Here is a 6017-nt window from a genome sequence, read left to right on the forward strand (position 1 = left end):
TTGGATGACATCAGAACCAATCAGCACATCACGACGATATAGCCAAACAAAACAACATTAACCTCCATGACTGGCCACAAGACACAGCAGCAGCAGCACATCAGCTTCACAGGCCGCTGGGTGGCCAAATGGCCAGGAACACAAGTCCACTGATGACAAAGTGAGGATCAACTGATAGTAATCAGGCACAAGTTCCAAGTGAGATGTTCCAGGCACTCAATGAGGAAAAGGGGGGCACGGTAAACCTGTAACACACTGAGAGACAGAATACACTGGAACATCAGTGGACGTAACAGACGGATACACAATTTCTTTTCAAAACCTCCCTCTGAGCCAGCTAAACGCCTGAGAAAGGGAACGAAAAAGAAATGACAGCTGACAAGACAACACCTGTACCTCTCAGATGTGTGCCAGTAGGCCGACAAGGACAGGAGCTACTCAAAAGGTAGGTGCAGCATCCTTCAGTCTGCCAGAAAATTTTGTATTCACTGTCCAAAAATTCACTGGGGAGAGCTTCACTGTCTCCTGCAAGGCCACCTCAAAGAGTGGCAGTGGCTAAAATACATCGCAGAAAGTGACAGCACTGTGCACAGTGTGTGCAGGTCAGTTACCAAGAGCAAGTTGGTATCAGAAACCGAGTCTCTTCTTCTAAGAGAAAAGCTTTTCCAAATAGAGAAAAGCAACAGAAAAGATTAGGGACAAAGATTGGCTGCACTGAAAACAACGCCAATTAATGTGCTTCTATCCAAAGCCATCGCATTAGAACACGTGATATAGGTGATGCCTCTATGATATGAACCATTTTAACTAAAGATGTTTTGTACACATTCAAAACTTACTTTGTAGCTTTGTTAACAGCTGTATACTACTCAAATTATTTGATATTTGAATTTAAGCCTTGGGTCAGGCTCATTAATAGCTTAGTCTAATCAGTGTTGGGCAGGCGCCATGAACTAAGTGATAATGGTGAGATGGGTAAGAAGTCTATAATGTGCTTTGTCCCCGATCCCTGCGGAGTAATAGAGTAAACAGAATCACACTACCTTGGAACGAGGACTCACACAAGCACAACGAAATTCAAAAATGAAAGAGGATGAGGTTCAGGTATGGCTCCTCAGCTGCTGGACCCCTTTGCATGCAACTTAAGATACTCAACACATAATGAGTTTGGAGCATGGTGGGGTTTTGGAGCCTTTACAAAATCAAAAACACGAGCCAAAGTGTAAGGGATGGATTATACTTTGTGTTTCTCTGTGCTAATGTGAGCTGCAAATGTCAGCATGAGCTTATATTTTTCCCTGTCCTACTTATAATACAAGCTGGCTCTACACTGCAGTATAAAAACAATGTTTCTTCCTCATTTCCATCTCGTCTGCAGGGATCAGCTGGTGAGGATGCTGACTTTTTGCCTGGGATATGCAGCTTAAGCCTCAGTCTTTTAGCACCATATAATTTATGTAGGCATCAAGTGCATACAGCTCCAACCCTGTCTCCGAGAGATGACTTTTATCACAACCAATGGGTTTGGACTCAGAATGCACGACTCACACTTGGAGATCAGAGGCAGGGTCTTTAATGCAAACAGGTTCAGTACACAGGTAGCAGGCAGATCAGGCAAACAAATCCAAAGAGGCTAGGCTAAACTCGAGGTCAAGGAAGTAACTGGTCATAAACACACTAGAGGCTAAACACAAAGAGAATGCTGGAGCGCTTGTCACGGAGAATGAAGACGAATTGGCACTAAAGACAGGGAGCACACAGACTAAATGCAAATACAATTAGACACAGGTGCAACACATTAGGGGTGAGGTCCACAATCACAGGAGCGGGAAACACACAACGGTAGGAAGTGTAAATCTCAAAATAAAAGAGGGAAACGTTAGACACACCGAAATAAAACAGGGTAGTGATAAATAAATGTGAAGAAATTAGCGAACATAACCTAAGTGGCAGGATGGGACATGACAACTTTCATATTCTGCCAAACTATTTTCACAGTTTCAATGTCATGACACAGTAATCACTGGCTGGATTATCTTTTTGTTTTTGTTCTTTTGTTTTTGTTTGTTTTTTTTATCATAGACATGCCACATTCAAAAAATCAAAGTTTATTTATATCTGATTGGTTGTTCTTGTCATATAAAAACTGGATACAGTGAGGAGAGCAGTTTCTTCTCTATCAGTTCAGTTACACTCTGGTTGTCAGCCTACTTCACTCATACTCAGTGACTTGACTCTGATGAAAACAGCTTTTTACTGGTTTTGGTTTTAGTTAATCCATGAGATTTGATCTCTCGATCTGATTGTGGATTTTGTAATTATTTATTGTCAACCATTTTTGCGATCACCTTCTAGACATAGCGGTGTAAACTTAAATACATTATGGGCTTATGTATTATTAGATTCTATGGCTTTAGTTTTAGATTACATAATTGTTTTGGCTTACAGTCCTAAAGAACACTCAGAGTACCCCAGTAACAAGTCTTGAAGTCTGTATTAAATCAGACCAGGTTCTTTCCCTAACCTTAAGCAAGTGATGTGGGTGTTTAAGCAGAAACATCAAACAGTTAAATAATGCTGGAGTCACTACAGGTGGATATTGTACTGTAAAATCAGATATTTCAGTGGCAAACAAACACGCTGTCTGTGAAAATGATAGAGATGTGAACTGAACGTATTTGTGTGTTGGTAGACATATAAATTACCATCATTTGCTCATTATGTGCTTAGAAAATAGTGAGTCTGGTCGGGGTTGTTTCCTACAAAACCAAGTAACTGTTGCTAATTGACTGATACTGTATATAAACATCATTTCTAGGTGAAAACAAGGCAGTGTTTCCAACAGGCTTGTTAGCTAAGTTCAACTGAATTAGTTACCTAGCTACAGCAGATAATACCCTCCAGCGACTGCTGGCTGCTGGCTAGAAATGGGAAAACTGCTATTGTCTACCTCTGTCTGAAATCAAGGACCCACTCTTTCATACCTTGTTAAATCTGTCCCTGTTGTCATTGTAAACAGCTGCGCCATGGAAAAAAGGAAAAGGCTGCAGAGCGACAGAAACTAATAACTAGTGTACTAAGGTGGTAGAACCTAGCTAACAGCCAATTTTCACCTGACTTAGAATACATACATGCTGCCTGAATGAGACCGGTGCTTACTACAGTTCATCATTTGGACTGAACTGTGTCTCTCCAAATGACACAGGAGTCTTATTGAATCATAAATGACAGATTTTTTTCTATCCTACAGTCAAGTTGTAATCGTTCACATGAAGTTAATCATAGAAACCATATAAAGAGTGTGTTAATGTAATTATTAAGTGATTGTAAAAAATGTATTTCACAGTGTGCTCAGTAGAAGGGATACTGACTTTGAGAGCCATGGAAAACACAATCTATCAATCTACTAACAGGTAAGGCAGCATAAATGGAATATGATATTTATATTGTTTTTTTTTTTAATTCAACTTCTCAGTCCTCTTTTAACAACTGATAATATTCTTGCTCCATCATGAGGCATATCAAGTCATTTCATGTTAAGAGACACAACTTTTTCCCAGGTGACATGGTAATTATCAACTACAGCAAGCTACATTGCGGTGAGGCCATTTCTTCCACAGTGGGTAATTTTCCAGCCTTTTTTCAAAGCGATGAAACTCACACAATAGACAGTCAGAGAGAGAGAGCAGGAGATTCAGAGGAAGGCAGAGAGAGAGAGTGAGCAATCCACAAGGCAAAAATTAGCATTTGATTGCGACCGTACCATGGCGCCTAAACTCTCACTTCACTGAAGTGATTGTGGATGTCTCTCATAAAACGTATATTACATTAGTGCTTCAGGGAGTCGAGGGATGAGATGTCACAATACAATTAGAATTTATCCAAGAAACTTTTGTATCTTCTGTTAATGTGCCGGGCAAGATAGAAGTTGTGTTTTGTTACATGAAAACAAAAAAACTAGTTCTGGCAGGGTTTTTTCTGCCCCCTTTCCTTGACTTGAAGGAAATTATAAAACTGCAGCAGAGAGAATTGGCATACATCACAGGGCTCGGAGCAATCAAATCTGGGCAGATAACACAGAAAACAAAGTGACAAACGAAGCCTCTGAGCGGAAGCCCTTCAAAGTAAAAGTTTTTACAGGGAATACAAGGAAGAAGTTTCAATGCACCCTGGTTTGTGGACCTGATCCAGAATGAGGCGAATTTGAAATTAATTATGAGCTCAGTAGGATTATTGACAAATACCAGCTAGTCATTACAGCATGTGAACAAAATTACTTTTCTTGGGAGCTTCCATTAATTTAGTTGAAATGGAACATTGCTCAGCAGCCACCTCTGGATCAATGAAAAGGAAACACAGAAAAATCCCAACGGATTCTCTTTGCTAAAATACACACGAAGGCACTGTAATGGCACAGAACATGTTTGATTAGGATTCCACAAATCATTGACAGTAGCAGATGAACATTAATGCACTACCAATACCTGGCATTTCTGGCCTCTTACTTATGAGAAAATGTAGGAATAGAGTGTGTTAAAGGAAACTTATTACACAGAGTTGCAAACTCCATGTGACATATGAGACTTATTTGCTGTACATTTTGTGTTTGCATATATGTTGTGCCTGAATGGTTATTTGGAATGAGAATGCAAACCCTCTCGACCCTCTAATTTCTAATGGAGAGTACATTATAGTCATATCCAGCCTCATGGTTGGCCATTTTCAAAGGGGTGGCTAAGGTTGCACAGCACATCATGACATGAGAGCAAACCACAGACACAGGCTGTTATTGTGCCATCAACAAGTATGTTTCCATGTGCAATTTAAAATTGTGAACGAGAAATGGAAACATGAATTTCGAAAAAAAAATGTATATGCTCCGTTTGTCAGGCGCCTTGCCGCTATGTTTTATTGGAATGATATCTCGCAAGAAAAAAAACAAAGCTTTATTCACATAACATCACATCAATTCAAACACAGACCACTCATAATTGTATTTTGTTGACTTTACTAAAAAAAAAAAAAAATGCTTCTATGTTACGCAAAACTGCAATGGAGACCTGCCTACTGATTACCAGAGAGTAGGCATACAATATATTTAGACTGCCTCCCCGAGAACTAAATTTGGAGGAGTCGATGTAAATATCACAAGTTGTTTTCATCCTCTGATGCCTCAGATTTGATACTTTTTGCATTGGTCTTTAATATGACCAAAGCAAAAAGTGTTTCCTCTGCTTAATGGTCCCACCTCTGACATGGTCATCAACCAATCAATACTCCCCTCCTTGCACATGATCATATTTTCCATTATGATTTATATACTGCTGGGTTAACATTTTTATTTTGATATCTCATTTGAAATCTCACTTGTTCCATCCAAGTGAGAATCCAAATTTGATTGTGGCATTTGGAAATTATAGAACAAGGATAACCAATTCCTAGCGCTGTGGTTTCTGTGCTTATCTGTTTCTCACTTGGCACAGCTTCTTTGTGCATTTTTCAGACTCTGACCCTAAAAGAATCCAAATGAATGCAATCAAAAAAAACATCACAGGTAAGTCCATGAGCTCAAAGCCAATGCAGGCCTGTTCTGATACAGTCTGATATAGCAGCCACTGGAGCGTATCACGCCTGTGCTGTGTATCCAGCCACAGCCGCTGAGTACAGATAAAGATGTGTGTGGTCAACGTGCAGACTCTGAGCTGATGCCCCTACTATATGAATAAGCAGCCAGTCATCCAATCAGCTACATGCTGTGTACACAGAGGAGCAGTGGGAGTATCAATCCTAATTGAGTTCTCTGCATGAGCCATTTTTTGATTTAATTAAGACCAGCTGATGGGATGGATTTTTTTTTTGTCTTTTTAAAAAAATTTTTAACTGTTGTGGGGATGCATATGCTTTTATTGAATTACACTTGAAGCTTTGATCCATAAATAGAGAATCAATGAATAAGGGAAGACAGCGTGACTGCTGTTAAAAACCCCAATCACATAGGGCAGATATAGGAAGTCACA

This window comes from Seriola dumerili, unplaced genomic scaffold (genome assembly GCF_002260705.1).
Source record: "Seriola dumerili isolate Sdu_G_001 unplaced genomic scaffold, Sdu_1.0 BDQW01000216.1, whole genome shotgun sequence".
NCBI classification, from domain to species: domain Eukaryota; kingdom Metazoa; phylum Chordata; class Actinopteri; order Carangiformes; family Carangidae; genus Seriola; species Seriola dumerili.